Raw genomic sequence first — 19,797 nt, forward strand, 5'->3', positions numbered from 1 at the left:
TATGTGACAGGAGTGTTCTGCTGCTCAAAGGGCGTAATGCAGGTCAAAGATCATCTATGTGACAGGAGTGTTCTGCTGTTTGAAAAACATAACAAAGGTCAAAGATCATCTATGTGACAGGTCAAAGATCTGCTGTTTTAAGGGCAAAATCCAGGTCAAAGATCATCTATTTGACATGAGTGTTCTGCTTTTTTAAGGACATAATGCAGGTCAGAGATTATTTATGTGACAGGAGTGTTCTGCTGTGTTAAGGACATAATGCAGGTCAAAGATCATCTATGTGACAGGAGTGTTCTGCTGTTTTAAGGACATAATGCAGGTCAAAGATCATCTATGTTACAGGAGTGTTCTGCTGTTTTAAGGACATAATGCAGGTCAAAGATCATCTATGTGACTGGAATGTTCTGCTTTTTTAAGGACATAATGCAGGTCAAAGATCATCTATGTGACTGGAATGTTCTGCTTTTTTAAGGACATAATGCAGGTCAAAGATCATCTATGTGACAGGAGTGTTCTGCTGTTTGAAAGACATAACAAAGGTCAAAGATCATCTATGCGACAGGTCAAAGATCTGCTGTTTTAAGGGCAAAATCCAGGTCAAAGATCATCTATTTAACATGAGTGTTCTGCTGTTTTAAGGACATAATGCAGGTCAGAGATAATCTATGTGACAGGAGTGTTCTGCTTTTTTAAGGACATAATCCAGGTCAAAGATCATCTATGTGACAGGAGTGTTCTGCTGTTTTAAGGACATAATGCAGGTCAAAGATCATCTATGTGACAGGAGTGTTCTGCTGCTCAAAGGGCGTAATGCAGGTCAAAGATCATCTATGTGACAGGAGTGTTCTGCTGTTTGAAAAACATAACAAAGGTCAAAGATCATCTATGTGACAGGTCAAAGATCTGCTGTTTTAAGGGCAAAATCCAGGTCAAAGATCATCTATTTGACATGAGTGTTCTGCTTTTTTAAGGACATAATGCAGGTCAGAGATTATTTATGTGACAGGAGTGTTCTGCTGTGTTAAGGACATAATGCAGGTCAAAGATCATCTATGTGACAGGAGTGTTCTGCTGTTTTAAGGACATAATGCAGGTCAAAGATCATCTATGTTACAGGAGTGTTCTGCTGTTTTAAGGACATAATGCAGGTCAAAGATCATTTATGTTACAGGAGTGTTCTGCTGCTTAAAAGGGCATAATGCAGGTCAAAGATCATCTATGTGACAGGAGTGTTCTGCTGTTTGAAAGACATAACAAAGGTCAAAGATCATCTATGTGACAGGTCAAAGATCTGCTGTTTTAAGGGCAAAATCCAAGTCAAAGATCATCTATTTGACATGAGTGTTCTGCTTTTTTAAGGACATAATGCAGGTCAAAGACCGTCTATGTGACTGGAGTGTTCTGCTTTTTTAAGGACATAATGCAGGTCAAAGATCATCTATGTGACAGGAGTGTTCTGCTGCTTAAAAGGGCGTAATGCAGGTCAAAGATCATCCATTTGACAGGGGTGATGTCTTGTGTTACGCATGAACACATCTGTATGTGATGGCTCGTGTTACAAATGAAGACGTCTATGTAATGTCTTGTGTTAGACATGAACACTTCTGTATGTGATGTCTTGTGTTACGCATAAACACATCTGTATGTGATGTCTCATGTTACACATGAACACATCTGTATTTGATGTCTCGTGTTACACATGAACACATCTGTATGTGATGTCTTGTGTTACACATGAACACATCTGTATGTGATGTCTTGTGTTACACATGAACACATCTATATGTGATGTCTTTTGTTACGCCGAAACACATTTGTATGTGATGTCTTGTGGTACACATGAACACATCTGTATGTGATTTCTTGTGTTACACATGAACACATCTGTATTTGATGTCTTGTGTTAGACATGAACACATCTGTATGTGAGGTCATGTGTTACACATGAACATATGTGTATGTTATGTCTTGTGTTGTGTGTATGTGATGTGTTAATGTACAACACAAGACATCACATACAGATGTGTTCATGTCCAACACAAGACATCACATACAGATGTGTTCATGTGTAACACAATACATCACATACAGATGTCTTCATGTGTATGTAATGTCTTGTGTTACACATGAACACATCTGTATGTGATGTCTTGTGTTACGCACAAACACATTTGTATGTGATATCTTGTGTTACACATGAACACATCTGTATGTGATGTCTTGTGTTACGCACAAACACATTTGTATGTGATATCTTGTGTTACACATGAACACATCTGTATGTAATATCTTGTGTTATGCATGAACATATCTGTATGTGATGTCATGTGTTACACTAGAACATATGTGTATGTGATGTGATAATGTGTTCCACAAGACATCACATACAGATGTATTCATTTGTAACACAAGACATTACATACAGATGTGTTCATGTGTAACACAAGACATCACATACAGATGCCTTCATGTGTAACAATGTCTTCATAAACACGTGTATGTAATGTCTTGTGTTAGACATGAACACATTGGTATGTAATGTCTTGTGTTACACATGAACACATCTGTATGTAATGTCTTGTGTTACACATGAACACATCTGTATGTGATGTCTTGTGCTACACATGAACACATCTGTATGTGATGTTTTGTTACGTATGAACACATCTGTATGTGATGTCTTTTGCTGCACATGAACACATCTGTATGTGATGTATTTTGTTACACATGAACACATATGTATGTGATGTATTGTGTTACACATGAACACATCTGTATGTGATGTCTTGTGTTACGCATGAACACAAGCGCCTGTGTAAATATGTCATGTGTAGACCGACCAATGAGAGTCCTCCATCACGCAGACTTCAGTCTAGCGGACTAACGGAGGTTCTACCAGAGTTCTTATTGTCATAGTGGATGACCGCAGAATGTTTCGAAGAACAACATCTGTTCAGATCCAAGATACCCCCCCAATCCCCACCCCGGGCCCCCGTCCCTAGAACAATACAGTTCTCTGGCCCACCGTGTTGGACCACATCCAATATAATCCCAGGTTCAACACGAGTCCACATAAACCCCCTGCCCCTTGACTGAGGCTCACCTTGGAGCGGGTCCAGACTGGGCACAGTACCACAGACCGGACCCCTTGTGTCATGGCGGCTCACTAACTTAGAGTCAACACTTGTCCTTTCTTTGAAGCCACACCGTGGAAGACTCCAGGACGGACAAGATCCGACTGGACTTAGTCCCCAAAGTCTTTATACCCGAGACGCCAGCAGACGTACAAACACTGCAAAGGTTTCCTGTCAACAACACCCAGTAAAGGTTTGGGAACTGAGGAGACACATTTTTCAAATGGTATTCTTTCCCGTTCTTGCTCGATGTACACTTTCCCACTTTGCATCAGTCCATCTTGAGATGAGCTCGGCCCCGGGTGTTGTTGATAAATGGCTTTGTCTTTGCATAGTAGAGTTCCAACTCGCACTTACAGATGTAGCGACCAAATGTAGTTACCGACGGTGGTTTTCTGGAGTGTTCCTGAGCCAACGTGGTGATATCCTTTACACCCCGATGTCGCTTTTCGGTGCAGCGCCACCTGAGGGATCCGAGGTCACGGGCGTTCAACGTTACGTGCGGTGACTTCTCCAGATTCTATAAGGCGTTTGACGATATTACGGAGCGTAGGTGGTGAAATCCCTCAATTCCTTGAGTTGTTGTTGTTTTTTAACAATTTGCTCGGGCATTTGTTGACAAAGTGGTGACCCTCGCCCCGTCCTTGTTTTGTGGAAGCTGCTTTTATACCCAATCATGGCACCCACCTGTTCCCAATTAGCCCGTTCACCCGGGGGATGTTCCACATAAGCTTTTGATGATAACCTTCTGTCTTTTTTGCCACTTGTGCCAGCTTTTTCGAAACATGTTGCAGGCATCAAATTCCAAATGAGCTAATATTTGGCAAAAAGCGTTCCTCGACTTTCTCAGTCTTTTTTGCCACTTGTGCCAGCTTTTCTGAAACACCTTTTTCAAATGAGCCAATATTTGCAAAAAATAACACCCGCCTGTTCCCAACTAGCCTGTTCACCTGTGGGAGGCTCCAAATAAGTGTTTGATGAGCGCTCCTTGACTTTCTCAGTCTTTTTTGCCACTTGCGCCAGATTTTTTGAAACACCTATTCAAACGAGCTGATGTTTGCAAAAAATAACACCCACCTGTTCCCAACTAACCTGTTCACCTGTGGGATGCTCCAAATAAGTGTTTGATGAGCGTTCCTCGACTTTCTCAGTCTTTTTTACCACTTGTAACAGATTATTTGAAACACCTATTCAAACGAGCTGATGTTTGCAAAAAATAACACCCACCTGTTCCCAACTAACCTGTTCACCTGTGGGATGCTCCAAATAAGTGTTTGATGAGCGTTCCTCGACTTTCTCAGTCTTTTTTACCACTTGTAACAGATTATTTGAAACACCTTTTCAAACGAGCTGGTGTTTGCAAAAAATAACACCCACCTGTTCCCAACTAGCCTGTTCACCTGTGCGATGCTCCAAATAAGTGTTTGATGAGCGCTCCTTGACTTTCTCAGTCTTTTTTGCCACTTGTGCCAGCTTTTTTGAAACACCTTTTCAAACGAGCTGATGTTTGCAAAAAATAACACCCACCTGTTCCCAACTAGCCTGTTCACCTGTGCGATGCTCCAAATAAGTGTTTGATGAGCGCTCCTCAACTTTCTCAGTCTTTTTTGCCACTTCTGCCAGCTTTTTTGAAACACCTTTTTCAAATGAGCTAATATTTGCAAAAAATAACACCCACCTGTTCCCAATTAGCCTGTTCACCTGTGGGATGGTCCAAATAAGTGTTTGATGAGCGTTCCTCAACTTTCTCAGTCTTTTTTGCCACTTGTGCCAGCTTTTTTGAAACAATATTCAAGAGAGCTGATGTTTGCAAAAAATAACACCCACCTGTTCCCAACTAGCCTGTTCACCTGTGGGATGCTCCAAATAAGTGTTTGATGAGCGCTCCTTGACTTTCTCAGTCTTTTTTGCCACTTGAGCCAGCTTTTTTGAAACACCTTTTCAAATGAGCTAATACTTGCAAAAAATAACAACCACCTGTTCCCAATTAGCCTTTTCACCTGTGGGATGCTCCAAATAAGTGTTTGAGGAGCGCTCCTCGACTTTCTCAGTCTTTTTTGCCACTCTGCCGGCTTTTTTGAAACACCTTTTTCAAATGAGCCAATATTTGCAAAAAATAACAACTACCTGTTCCCAATTTGCCTGTTCACCTGTGCGATGCTCCAAATACGTGTTTGATGAGCGCTCCTCGACTTTCTCAGTCTTTTTTGCCACTCGTGCCAGCTTTTTTAAAACACCTTTTTCAAATGAGCTAATATTTGATAAAAATAACACCCACCTGTTCCCAACTAGCCTGTTCACCTGTGGGAGGCTCTAAATAAGTGTTTGATGAGCGTTTCTCTACTTTCTCAGTCTTTTTTGCCACTTGCGCCAGATTTTTTGAAACACCTTTTCAAACGAGCTGATGTTTGCAAAAAATAAAACCCACCTGTTCCCATCTAGCCTGTTCACCTGTGGGATGCTCCAAATAAGTGTTTGATGAGCGTGCCTCTACTTTCTCAGTCTTTTTTGCCACTTTTTGCAGCTTTTTTGAAACACCTTTTTCAAATGAGCCAATATTTGCAAAAAATAACACCCACCTGTTCACCTGTGGGATGCTCCAAATAAGTGTTTGATGAGCGTGCCTCTACTTTCTCAGTCTTTTTTGCCACCTGTGCCATCTTTTTTGAAACACCTTTTTCAAATGAGCTAATATTTGCAAAAAAATACCAAAGTTTCTCAGTGTGAAGATGACATATCTTGTCTTTGCAGTCTATTTAATCAAATATAAGTTGAAAAGGATTTGTCGTATTCTGTTTTTATTGACCTTTTACACAAGGTGCCAACTTTAGATGAAACACCTGCCCCAACCACTAGGGGGCATGTGAGCGATGACATAACAACATCTCCTATTTGACTGTTGTGATGTTCTTCCCGCCCGGCCGCACATCTCCCGAGGAACTCGACACCCGGCAAAAGCCGAGGATTAAATCCCAGGTGGGAAGGACGGCCGTTTTATCGAGCGTCGCCGGGGAAAAGCCCCACCAGTCCGTCTTGGATGACGAGACCACATCCGCCGCCACTGGCTCCAAACAAGATGTTATCTTGTTTGGAGCCAGGTGAGGAGCAGCAGGTGCAAGAGCAGCGGCCATCTTGTCCTTGTAAGTTAGCGTTAGCATCAAACGTGGCGCTACTTAATGTTGTTTTCACCTTTGAACCGATATAGCACCGATCCCCCACTTATTGATACCAGTACTCAACTTTCAGTATGTTTGTGTGCGTGTTGATAAACATTCATTTTTTTAACCATAAAAATCTCACATTTAAAAACTTGCTCATTATCTTCTCGAAACAAAAAATAAACAATTTAAATAAATAAAACAGATAATTAGTCATAAATTGATTAAAAAATATATATGTTTGTGAAGCCCTGCGATGAGGTGGCCTCTTGTCCAGGCTGTACCCCGCCTTACGCCCGATTGTAGCTGAGATAGGCGCCAGCGCCCCCGCGACCCCAAAAGGGAATAAGCGGTAAAAAATGGATGGATGGATGGATATGTTTGTGAAATAATAATAAATCCTTATAAACACAAATATTATATTTGGGTTTTTTAATTTGATCTATTAAATTTTTACATTATTTAATTATTTGTATCATTTGAAATATTTAATTAGAATAATAGATGAGTACATAAATACTATTTTTAATGTGTATATATATATATATATATACACCACATTAAAATTAATAGTACAAATTATATTAAAAACAATAAGAACTTAAATTAATGTATTGTACAAATTTAGAAAAAAGTAATATAAATTAAATAAATAAAATACACAATTAATCATATATAAATCAAAGGAAATGTGTTTGAAATAAATCCTTATAGAAACATACATACATATATATATTTATATATATATATATACATATAGATATACACACACACACACACAAGTGTGTGTGCGTGTGTATTTATAATAAATGTACATGTTTATCATAATAGATAAACACATAAATATTACTGTAATAATAATAATATATTAATATTTATATATGTACTTATAAATACATTAAACATAATACATATATATATATAATATATTAAATACCATAAAATAAAATAAGGTGTTGTATATATTAATAAATACAAAAATTCCAATTAAATAAAATAGATAATTAGTAATAAATAAACTAAAGAAAATATGTTTGTGAAATAAATCTTTATAGAAATAAATGTTATACATATATATATATATATATAAAATAATAGTACAAATTATAATAAATATAATAATAATTTACATTAATGTATTGCACCTATCAATAAAAAATTAAATATATTAAAAAAATAAAATACATGATTAATAATTCTTAAAATCAGAGTAACATAACTATAGGGTGATGTGTCAAATGCAGAGAATAATAATAATAATAATAATTTCGCCACATCTAGTATGTGTGTGACAATCATTGGTACTTTAACTTTAACTTTATATATGTATTTATAATAGATGTAAATATTTATAATAGATAAATACATCAATTTTATTGTTATAATTATATATTAATACTTATATATATATAATAGCAAATACGTTAAACATAATTTTTTTAAAAATCCATTATACTATAAATTAATTTTGTGGTTTTGTGCGTATGAATAATAAAAATAATACAAATTAAATAATGAACATAATAATAACTCAATCAAAGAAAAAATTATAAAAAAGGATAGCCTTATTGTCCATGTAACAAAATGTTTTGAGCATTTTTTCACATTTATATTTTATTATGAGTTGAAATGCGCAAAGGTAATTTTTGTTTGCGGCCACGCCTTTTTTGGACTTGATTAAAAACGTGCGAGGAAAGAACGCTTCTTTTTTTTTTTTTTCCCCTCGCTTTTCCCTGTGGGGAAGCTGGGATTTCCTCCTGCGTGAGTCACTGTTACTTAGTCCACACACACACACACACACACACACACACACACACACACACACACACACACACACACACACACACACACACACACACACACACATACGTGTTTGGGTGACATATGAGGACTTATGACAAAAACGTGACATATGGGGACATGCCTTTCCAATGGTCCTACAGGCCTGGGAATCAGACGGTTAGTGAACCAGAATTTTAGAAACACAGTGGTCTATTGAGATTTTTGCAACTCTTTTGTTTTTTTCTGAACCTGATTTTTATGGTACATATGAGGACTTGTCAGGTTTAGGTGACAAATGAAGACCAGAGTGTTTAAGATTTCAAGTTTATGTGACATATGATGACCATGACGTCACCGAGTGTTTAAGATTTCAGGTTCATGTGACATATGATGACCATGACGTCACAGAGTGTTTAAGATTTCAAGTTTATGTGACATATGATGACCATGACGTCACAGAGTGTTTAAGATTTCAAGTTTATGTGACATATGATGACCATGACGTCACAGAGTGTTTAAGATTTCAAGTTTGTGAAATATGACAACCATGACGTCACAGAGTGTTTAAGATTTCAGGTTCATGTGACATATGAGGCTAATGACATCAGAGACTTAACAAAACCACCTGAGTTGGTTTAGTTGATGTGTTGTCATTTAAAAAAAAAATCCCAATCCCATGCTACTGTAATCTAAAACCAAGAAGAGTATAAAAGAAACATGGGTAAAAATGTAATTGTCGATTAAGTGTAACTGAATTGTTTTTGTGGATTTTGTCGCTAAGAATTATCTGGAATAAATACAAAACGCTTGCTGTTTATTTTGCTTTTTTAATTGCTGGTAACATACTCAAACGACCACAGAAGATGTGGGAAAACATTTTTCTTTCCTTTTTTAAATATAATTCTGTTATGGATGTAGTACTTGATGTCAAGCCAATCTCTGTCCTGTAGAGCTACTAGTTCTTTATGGAGGGAGGCTTCACAATCTTTTTTACCTGGTACTTTGTTGCCAGTTACAAAATGCAACATGTGTCATTCAACTGCTTCCACTTCTTCCCCTTTGCAGCTGTCATAAAGGAGACAAAATACAATTTCTTACTGAAGGAATAATGACTATAACACAGTGAAAAGGTGCAAAACGTAATATAATATTCTAGTAAATGATGTGGATTATTTATTTACCCCGCTTTGGAGTGGACCAAGTGGAAGAAGCTTGAGACATACCCACTTCCAGCGATTTGTCCTGCTGTCAATCTGAAAGGAAGAATTAGAAAACTGTAAAAGTAAACATTTAACATATTGTGCTTTGTGAAGCAGCGGAGTATGTGTGTTGTCTGTCCATTTATGAATAATGCAGACCAGGAGTGTTGGCTGAGTTCTTAACGTTTACTTTCAGAGCGTGCATATCACAACATACAAGATGCCGTCATGGCGACACAACCTATCCCGGGCTACCGCGCATGCTCGTCACTCCTGTTGCATGCTGGGTAGGGTAGTTCTTTTTTCCCCTGGCTCATAACATTACAATATAGTACCATGTATATGCGTTCAGTTTATCAAAGCACCAAGCAAACAGATATGGTCATAATTATTTTAAGTGCACTACGCAGAATAAACACAACATTATTAATATTGCTACTACGGATAATTTGATCAAAAATTCCCTAAAACAGCCCACTACCTATAATATAAGTTTTTTAAACATAAGATCCCTGATAAAAAAAAATGTTTCTGTTGTTACCTCAGAAATTGCCTGTTCAGATGTTATGATTGTGGCTCAGAGATTTGTATGTAGATTATATTTATTTTCCATAACAAACAGGATAACTTAAATACCCTGGCAGTGGCAATAAGCTTAAATGTTTGTATTTACATTTTTGGAGTTGATTTTCATAAAATATGCTATTTAACTGCTACTGTTTAACAAGGACTGATTTAAATTGTGTTTGCACAACAAATGTTTTGGCGCTTTTGTTCATGTGGGAGAATATTCCAATAAAGGTGCACTACACACTACTTTTGAATTCATTATTGGGCTTTGCGTATATAATGCAGTTAATCGCGATTAATAAGAGAAATAGTGCGATTAACTTCGATTAAAAATTTTAATCGTTGCCCAGCCCTAATATATATACAAAAAAGTTGGGAAAATTGTGTTAGATGTAAATATAAACTGAATACAATGATTTGCAAATCCTTTTCAACCCATATTCAATTGAAAGCATTACAAAGACAACATATTTGATGTTAAAACTCAAACTTTTTTTTTTTTGCAAATAATAATTAACTTAGAATTTCATGGCTGCAACACGTGCCAAAGTAGTTGGGAAAGGGCATGTTCACCACTGTGTTACATCACATTTTCTTTTAACAACACTCAATGAACGTTTGGGAACTGAGGAAACTAATTGTTGAAGCTTTGAAAGTAGAATTCTTTACCATTCTTGCTTGATGTAGAGCTTAAGTTGTCGTATTTTACGCTTCATAATGTGCTACACATTTTCGATGGGAGACAGGTCTGGACTGCAGGCGGACCAGGAAAGTACCCGCACTCTTTTACTACGAAGACACGCTGTTGTAACACGTGGCTTGGCATTGTTTTGCTGAAATAAGCAGGGGCGTCCATGATAATGTTGCTTGGATGACAACATATGTTGCTCCAAAACCTGTATGGACCATTCGGCATTAATGGTGCCTTCTCAGATGTGTAAGTTACCCATGATTTGGGCACTAATACACCCCCATACCATCACACATGCTGGCTTTTGAACTTTGCGCCTATAACAATCCGGATGGTTATTTTCCTCTTTGTTCCGGAGAACACCACGTCCACAATTTCCATATATAATTTGAAATGTGGACTCGTCAGACCACAGAACACTTTTCCACTTTGCATCAGTCCATCTTAGATGAGCTCGGGCCCAGCGAAGCCCGCGACGTTCCTCTGTGTTGTTGATAAATGGCATTTGCTTTGCATAGTAGAGTTTTAACTTGCATTTACAGATGTAGCGACCAACTGTAGTAACTGACAGTGGTTTTCTGAAGTATTTCTGAGCCCATGTGGTGATATCTTTTACACACTGATGTCGGTTTTTAATGCAGTACATCGCTTACGTCCAGTGATTTCTCCAGATTCTCTGAACCTTTTGATAATTTTATGGACCCTAGATGGTAAAATCCCTAAATTCTTTGCAAAAAAAATGTTTAGCAGTTTTAACATCAAATATGTTGTCTTTGTAGCATATTCAACAGAATTGGGGTTGAAAATTCTTTGCAAATCATTGTATCCCGTTTATATGTACATCTAACACAATTTCCCAACTCATATGGAAACGGGGTTTGAATGTATTTATATATATATATATATATATATATATATATATATATATATATACATATATAGCCTATTATTTGCGCACTATTTACAAGTTATGTACCAAAAACACGACCACCGAAAAAATACTTTGATCAATGAAAACAGCGCTGCAGAAACCGGCTGTAAACATCTCCTGTTTTGCTAAACATGAGTTCCAAACTCTCTACTGACTAACATGGATGTACCCTTACGAAAATGATGTCATATAAACTGATCTGTGAGAGATTAAAATTAATAAATGTCTTTCAAAATATAGGTTAGGTCAAATTTAGAGCAGATATAGTAAAAATAGACATGTAATAACCTGTTGGAGGGATGAAGTCGGTTTATGGCTGTCATCTGAATCTAGAGAATGTTGAGATAGAACCTCAACAGTTGGTTTCTGCAACAAAACACAAAAATATAATGTCATAACTAATTAATTATAACATTCTCACCACTTTTTGTTGATAAAAATCTGAGCAAACAATGCCAGATAAAGGGTAAAAATTATTACAGAGTTTCAGCTCTTAGACAATTCATTAAGAATGTAACACACACAAAAATCTGGTTCAGAAAATATGAGGACCTGAATTGAGACACTCATTTTAAAGCTTTGACATTAACATTGTAACACACATTTTCTGGTTCAGAAAATATGAGGACCTTATATGAAACACACCTAAGTCTTTCTTGCTTCAAACAATATAAGGACATGACGAGTGCTCACATGTAGAATTTATGTTGTTGACTTGTAACATCTCCTGTTTTGCTAAACATGAGTTCTAAACTTCCTACTGACTAACATGGATGTACCCTTGCGAAAAAGTTGTCATATAAACTGATCTGTGAGAGATTAAAATAAATAAATGTCTTTCAAAATATAGGTTGGGTCAAATTTAGAGCAGATATAGTAAAAATAGACATGTAATAACCTGTTGGAGGGATGAAGTCAGTTAATGGCTCACATCTGAATCTGGAGAATGTTGAGATGGAACCTCAACAGTTGGTTTCTGCAACAAAACACAAAAATATAATGTCAAAACTAATTAATTATAACATTATCAGCACTTTTTGTTGATAAAACTCTGAGCATACAATGCCAGATAAATAGTAAAGATTATTACAGAGTTTCAGCTCTTAGACAATTAATTAAGAATATAAAACACACTAAAATCTGGTTCAGAAAATATGAGGACCTGAATTGAGACACTCATTTTAAAGCTTGGACATTAACATTGTAACACACACTAATCTGGTTTAGAAAATATGAGGACCTTATATGAAACACACCTAAGTCTTTCTTGGTTCAAACAATATAAGGACATGACGAGTGGTCACACGTAGAATGTATGTTGTTGACTTGTAACATCTCCTGTTTTGCTAAACATGAGTTCCAAACTCCTTACTGACTAACATGGATGTACCCTTACGAAAATGTTGTCAAATAAACTGATCTGTGAGAGATTAAAATTAATAAATGTCTTTCAAAATATAGGTTGGGTCACATTTAGAGCAGATATAGTAAAAATAGACTTGTAATAACCTGTTGGAGGGATGAAGTCGGTTTATCGCTCACATCTGAATCTGGAGAATGTTGAGATAGAACCCCAACAGTTGGTGTCTGCAACAAAACACAAAAATATAATGTCAGAACTAATTAATTATAACATTAACAACCACTTTTGGTTGATAATATTCTGAGCATATAATTCTACATAAACAGTAAAGATTATTATAGCGTTTTAGCTCTTAGACTATTATTTAAGAATGTAACATTCACTAAAATGTGGTTCAGAAAATATGAGGACCTGGATTGAAACACTCATTTTAAAGCTTTGAATTAAACATTGTAACACACACTAATGTGGTTCAGAAAATATGAGGACCTTATATGAAACACACTGAAGTCTTTTTTAGTTCAAACAATATGAGTACATGACAAGTGATCACATACAGAATTCATGTTGCTGACCTGTAACATCTCCTGTTTTGCTAAACATGAGTTATTTCCACACTGACTAACATGGATGTACCCTTAAAAAATGTTGTCATATAAACTGATCTGTGAGAGGTTAAAAGGATTAAATGTCTTTTGAAGTATAGGTTGTGTCAAGTTTTTAGCAGATATAGGGCAGCACGGTGGTACAGGGGTTAGTGCATGTGTGTCACAAATCGAAGGTCCTGAGTAGTCCTGAGTTAAATCCTGGGCTCGTGATCTTTCTGTGTGGAGTTTGCATGTTCTCCCCGTGACTGCGTGGGTTCCCTCCGGGTACTCCGGCTTCATCTTACCTCCAAAGACATGCACCTGGGGATAGGTTGATTGGCAACACTAAATTGGCCCTAGTGTGTGAATGTGAGTGTAAATGTTGTCTATTTGTGTTGGCCGTGTAATGAGGTGGCGACTTGTCCAGGGTGTACTCCGCCTTCCGCCCGAATGCAGCTCAGATAGGCTCAAGCACACCCCGCTACCCCAAAAAAGGGACAGGTAGTAGAAAATGGATGGATGGATGGATAATAAAATAGTCAAGTAATAACCTGTTGGAGGGATGAAGTCGGTTTATTGCTCACATGAATCTGGAGAATGTTGAGATAGAACATCAACAGTTGGTGTCTGCAACAAAACACATAAAAATAATGTTAAAACTTATTAATTATAACATTATCAGCACTTTTTGTTGTTAACATTATGAGCATATAATGCCAGATAAATAGTAAAGATATTTATAGAGGGTTTCTGTCTCTTGTCTCGCTCATGTCTTGAGATGAACTTCCCTAGGTACTCGACCACAAAAGAACCTTTTTAAATTGATGCAAGAGCAAATACACCATATCCTGATAAAACAGTTTATCAATTAACAATGTTTGGAATATCTGTTTTAAAAAGGAATAATAATAGTCGTTACTTGACAAAAAATTCAATTACAAACAGAATTACTCTTTCAGAAATGTAATTAATTATTAAATTAAGTACAAACCCCATTTCCATATGAGTTGGGAAATTGTGTTAGATGTAAATATAAACAGAATACAATGATTTGCAAATCATTTGCAACCCATATTCAGTTGAATATGCTACAAAGACAACATATTTGATGTTCAAACTTATAAACGTTTTTTTTGGTGCAAATAATCATTAGCTTTAGAATTTGATGCCAGCAACACGCGACAAAGAAGTTGGGAAAGGTGGCAATAAATACTGATAAAGTTAAGAAATGCTCATCAAACACTTATTTGGGACATCCCACAGGTGTGAAGGCTAATTTGGAACAGGTGGGTGCCATGATTGGGTATAAAAACAGCTTCCCAAAAAATGCTCAGTCTTTCACAGGAAAGGATGGGGCGAGGTACACCCCTTTGTCCACAACTGCGTGAGCAAATAGTCAAACAGTTTAAGAACAACGTTTGTCAAAGTGCAATTGCAAGAAATTTAGGGATTTCAATATCTACGCTCCATAATATCAAAAGGTTCAGAGAATCCGGAGAAATCACTCCACGTAAGCGGCATGTCTGGAAACTAACATTGAATAACCGTGACCTTCGATCCCTCAGACGGCACTGTATCAAAAACCGACATCAATCTCTAAAGGATATCACCACATGAGTTCAGGAACACTTCAGAAAACCCATCCATCCATCCATTTTCTACCGCTTATTCCCTTTTTGGGGTCGCGGGGGGCGCTGGTGCCTATCTCAGCTACAATCGGGCGGAAGGCGGGGTACACCCTGGACAAGTCGCCACCTCATCGCAGGGCCAACACAGATAGACAACATTTACACTCACATTCACACACTAAGGCCAATTTTTAGTGTTGCCAATCAACCTATCCCCAGGTGCATGTCTTTGGAAGTGGGAGGAAGCCGGAGTACCCGGAGGGAACCCACGCATTCACGGGGAGAACATGCAAACTCCACACAGGAAGATCCCGAGGCTGGATTTGAACCCAGGACTGCAGGACCACTAACCCCTCTGCCACCGTGAAGCCCACTTCAGAAAACCACTGTCACTAAATACAGTTTGTTGCTATATCTGTAAGTGCAAGTTAAAGCTCTATTATGCAAAGCGAAAGCCAATTATCAACATCCAGAAACGCCGCCGGCTTCTCTGGGCCCGAGATCATCTAAGATGGACTGATGCAAAGTGGAAAGGTGTTCTGTGGTCTAACGAGCCCAAATTTCAAATTGTTTTTGGAAATATTCGACACCGTTTCATCCGGACCAAAGGGGAAGCGAACCATCCAGACTGTTATCGACGCAAAGTTGAAAAGCCAGCATCTGTGATGGTATGGGGGTGCATTAGTGCCAAGGCATGGGTAACTTACACATCTGTAAGTTACCCATCTGTTTGGAACAACATTTGCTGCCACTTAAGCGCCAACTTTTTCAGGTACGCCCCTGCTTATTTCAGCAAGACAATGCCAAGCCACATTCAGCACGTGTTCAGCTTCATAAAAAAAGAGTGCAGGTACTTTCCTGAGCGGCCTGCAGTCCTATCAAAAATGTGTGGTGCATTATGAAGCGTAAAATACGACAGAGGAGACCACGGACTGTTGAAGGACTGAAGCTCTACATAAAACAAGAATGGGAAAGAATTCCACCTTCCAAGCTTCAACAATTAGTTTCGTCAGTTCCCAAACGGTTATTGAGTGTTGTTGAAAGAAAAGGTGATGTAACACAGTGGTGAACATGCCCTTTCCCAACTACTTTGGCACGTGTTACAGCCATGAAATTCTAAGTTAATTATTATTTGTAAAAAAAATTATTCCGTTTGGATTTACATCTAACACAATTTCCCAACTCATATGGAAACGGGGTTTGTAATTAATGTGTTACTTGAAAAAGAAAAGTTTTAAATATCTAGCATATGCAGTTGAGAGACATTTCACGAGAGCAGAGTGTGTGTGTGCCTTTAAAAAGCTGTGCCTTTTGCCAAGTGGGACGTCAGCGCCCAGACATAGCAGAATAGTTCAGCTGTATTTTTTAGCTTAGCAGTGGCAGTTAAGATAGTTCTGTTGAATGTTTTTGTTTGCGTGTGGATGAGGCCTCTTTCTATTTGATATCGTGTTCGTAATTACTTCCGGGGGTTGCTTTCATTAGTAATAAGATATTACCTGCACTAAACCTTTTGTGCTTCTAACGCTGTCTTGTTGACATACAATCACATCAAAAGTAGCATGCCACATTACATAAAACGCATCGTAACAGCGTTGTAACATACATAAAAGTTATTAGATTACTCGTTACCGGTAAAAGTAACAGCATTAGTAACATCGTTTTCATATACCGCTGTTATACCATCCATCCATCCATCCATCATCTTCCGCTTTTCCGAGGTGGGGTCGCGGTGGCAGCAGCCTAAGCAGGGAAGCCCAGACTTCCCTCTCCCCAGCCACTTCGTCTAGCTCTTCCCGGGGGATCCCGAGGCGTTCCCAGGCCAGCCGGGAGACATAGTCTTCCCAACGTGTCCTGGGTCTTTCCCGTGGCCTCCTACTAGCTGGACGTGCCCTAAACACCTCCCTAGGGAGGCGTTCGGGTGGCATCCTGACCAGATGCCCGAACCACCTCATCTGGCTCCTCTCCATGTGGAGGAGCAGCAGCTTTACTTTGAGTTCCTCCTGGATGGCAGAGCTTCTCACCCTATCTCTAAGGGAGAGCCCCGCCACACGGCGGAGGAAACTAATTTCGGCCGCTTGTACCCGTGATCTTATCCTTTCGGTCATGACCCAAAGCTCATGACCATAGGTGAGGATGGGAACGTAGACCGACCGGTAAATTGAGAGCTTTGCCTTCCGGCTCAGCTCCTTCTTCACCACAACGGATCGATACAACGTCCGCATTACTGAAGACGCCGCACCGATCCGCCTGTCGATCTCACGATCCACTCTTCCCCCACTCGTGAACAAGACTCCGAGGGGCCATAGAGGTCGGGTGCATTGTGAGCTGGGCGGCAGCCGAAGGCAGGGCACTTGGCGGTCCGATCCTCGGCTACAGAAGCTAGCTCTTGGGACGTGGAACGCTGTTATTCCAAACACTTCTAATTAAAGCCATATAATACAACCTCTATTAGACAGTAAGGAAATTATCCAAATGAGATGTTGATACAGTTACCATTGATATGTTACATAACAAGACATACCTTTCCAATCATTGATCCACTGGGCCTTAAAACAAGACTTGTCACATCCAGATCACATAAACTCGATGGCTTCAGCCTCAGGATTACATCTCGCTCTTCTTTTGGGCACGATGTCTATATCATGTGTTGATGCGCCTAACAAATCCACACATAAAAATGAAAAAAGTCAGTGACACAGAAATAAAACAAAGAACTAAACCCTTCAAAAACTGTTAAATTTAGGCTCAATGCAGACATGAAGTTTCTCAAACAAAGTACTAATGTAACAATATCAGTAACATGCCAACTCCACAGTGCTTATCAGCTTGAAATATTTGTATTTGAGAAAAAGTATAAACAATTTGAAGAACTCTAGTCTGTCTTGTTTAAAATTAAGACAAGGTTTACTTGCATAGTGATCAAGGGTGATGGGTCAAATGCAGAGAATAATTTCACCACACCTAGTGTGTGACAATCACTGCTACTTATAATCTTCCATGCAACTTTAAAAAAAAAAAATTTAAATGCCTTTTGGCCTTGGCCCAGAACTGAAATGCTTTATTTAACCTCATAAAATCAAATCTGGTTGCAATTAATAACAAAAAACATTTTACTGTTCTTTATAATGAACTATTTTCCTATGTTAAAAAACATTGGTCAATTTAATTACGTTAAACTCCATTTTATGCTCACCTGATTCAACCATGCTGCCGAAGACTGTCAAAGATGGTTTGTGGCCAAGATAGATGTCCCCCTCTGGTGCTGCACGTCCCGGAAGTGCTGTTCACTGAGCGCCCTGTTGTGCTCAAAATCGTGTGTGAAGTTTTGTATTTCGATTATAAATGGTCCTTTTGGAAAACCCTTTTTATATATATTCAATATTAAGTGTGATACATGAGCTGTATAACTTCCATGATGAAAATAGTTAACTAGTGATTTAGCCCTCTGTTAGGAGCAGACATCGTCCAGCGGCCAATCAGGCGGCGCCTAACTAAAAATTGGACCAATCAGACGCCGAGACTCTTCAGAGTGGGCGGAAGTAAGCATCTTGAACACAATGTGAAGTGAATACCTCCAAAAACAATCCCCAATTGAATCCAAAATTTGTCCCAAAGATAAAAATACCAAAATCATGTGCTATTGTAACCATTTGAAAATATTAAACACTGGATGTAGTTTGAATTGCATTTGAATTATCGCCTTTGTCTCAATCAAGGTTGAAGGTTTTTTTTCAGGCACATTTAAAGTAATTATTGTGCGGCATTGTATTTTAGACAACAGAATAGAAAAAAGCCCAATACAGTAAAATACTGAATCAAACCGATTAAATCATCACCATAATCCCTTTATTATTGATTGTCCAGCACAAATCCTCTCCAGATAAACCAAATGAATAGATAAAACTAACATAAAAAAGGTTGAGATCATCAGATCAGTTGAAAATGTGTTATTTGATTTAGAATTCAAAAGTATATTTATTGCTGTAATGATTAGATGTTTTTCAAATGTTGGAGTGTGTGAGTTTCTGACCCACATGACATATGAGGACATATGACATATGAGGACAAGTGTGTGTGTGTGTGTCATAATAGCAAAGATGGCCACTAGGGGCAAAATCGAAGGTGACCAAAAAAATTAAACACACTTTCACACACTTTTTCTGAAAATTTGACAAATGAAGACTTTAGAGATTTTTGGTCTGGGAACATGCTGGGAGGGTCTAGAACACGATAGCATTGCGGGAAATATGGGGACATGGAAAATGTCCCCATATTTCAACAGGTCCTCATATGTAAGGTGAAATTTCATAAAAATGTCCCCATATGTCACTTTGACAAACGCACCAAAACACTCGCCCACCAAACACGTCACATTGTTGGACAATCAATCAGAAAACTAAACAACTGAATTGTTTTTGTGTTGTTTTTTTTTAGCGTTGGCAACCTTTCTAAGCGTGTGACCCCATCATGCTTACAGTGTGTGTGATTACAGGGGAAAACTCTGACACACACACACACACACACACACACACACACACAACAGCTGCGAGTACAACACGTGTTTGGATGTCTGCGGAAACGTTAGCAAAAGCAAAGGTCCACTTAGTAGTTTTAGGGGAAACAATCCCCATGAAAGCATGACTTTGCACATTTGGACGGGACAGCGGGGCATCCATGTGACGGGGCGGGTGTTTCCATGGCAGAATCGCCCAGGAATCTGAGGCGAGTGCCAAACGTTGGGGAAACCCTCCACA

The 19,797-nt window shown here is 38.3% G+C and overlaps 1 protein-coding gene and 1 long non-coding RNA gene across 3 annotated transcripts in view; both read right to left on the reverse strand.

Annotated features, from left to right (window-relative positions):
- nfatc1 (nuclear factor of activated T cells 1) overlaps window positions 1-19,797 on the reverse strand; it is a 90,500-nt gene that overhangs the window by 27,575 nt on the left and 43,128 nt on the right. The gene's annotated exons all lie outside the window — the stretch shown is intronic.
- On the reverse strand, window positions 8,966-19,472 carry LOC133550869 (uncharacterized). Its single transcript, XR_009806392.1, has 8 exons — window positions 18,237-19,472; window positions 17,565-17,699; window positions 13,967-14,042; window positions 12,975-13,052; window positions 12,364-12,441; window positions 11,754-11,831; window positions 9,256-9,327; window positions 8,966-9,139 (listed from the first exon to the last, which is right to left on the reverse strand). It is a non-coding gene; the product is annotated as an uncharacterized LOC133550869 (long non-coding RNA).

Source organism: Nerophis ophidion, linkage group LG04, assembly GCF_033978795.1.
Source record: "Nerophis ophidion isolate RoL-2023_Sa linkage group LG04, RoL_Noph_v1.0, whole genome shotgun sequence".
Classification (NCBI taxonomy): Eukaryota; Metazoa; Chordata; class Actinopteri; order Syngnathiformes; family Syngnathidae; genus Nerophis; species Nerophis ophidion.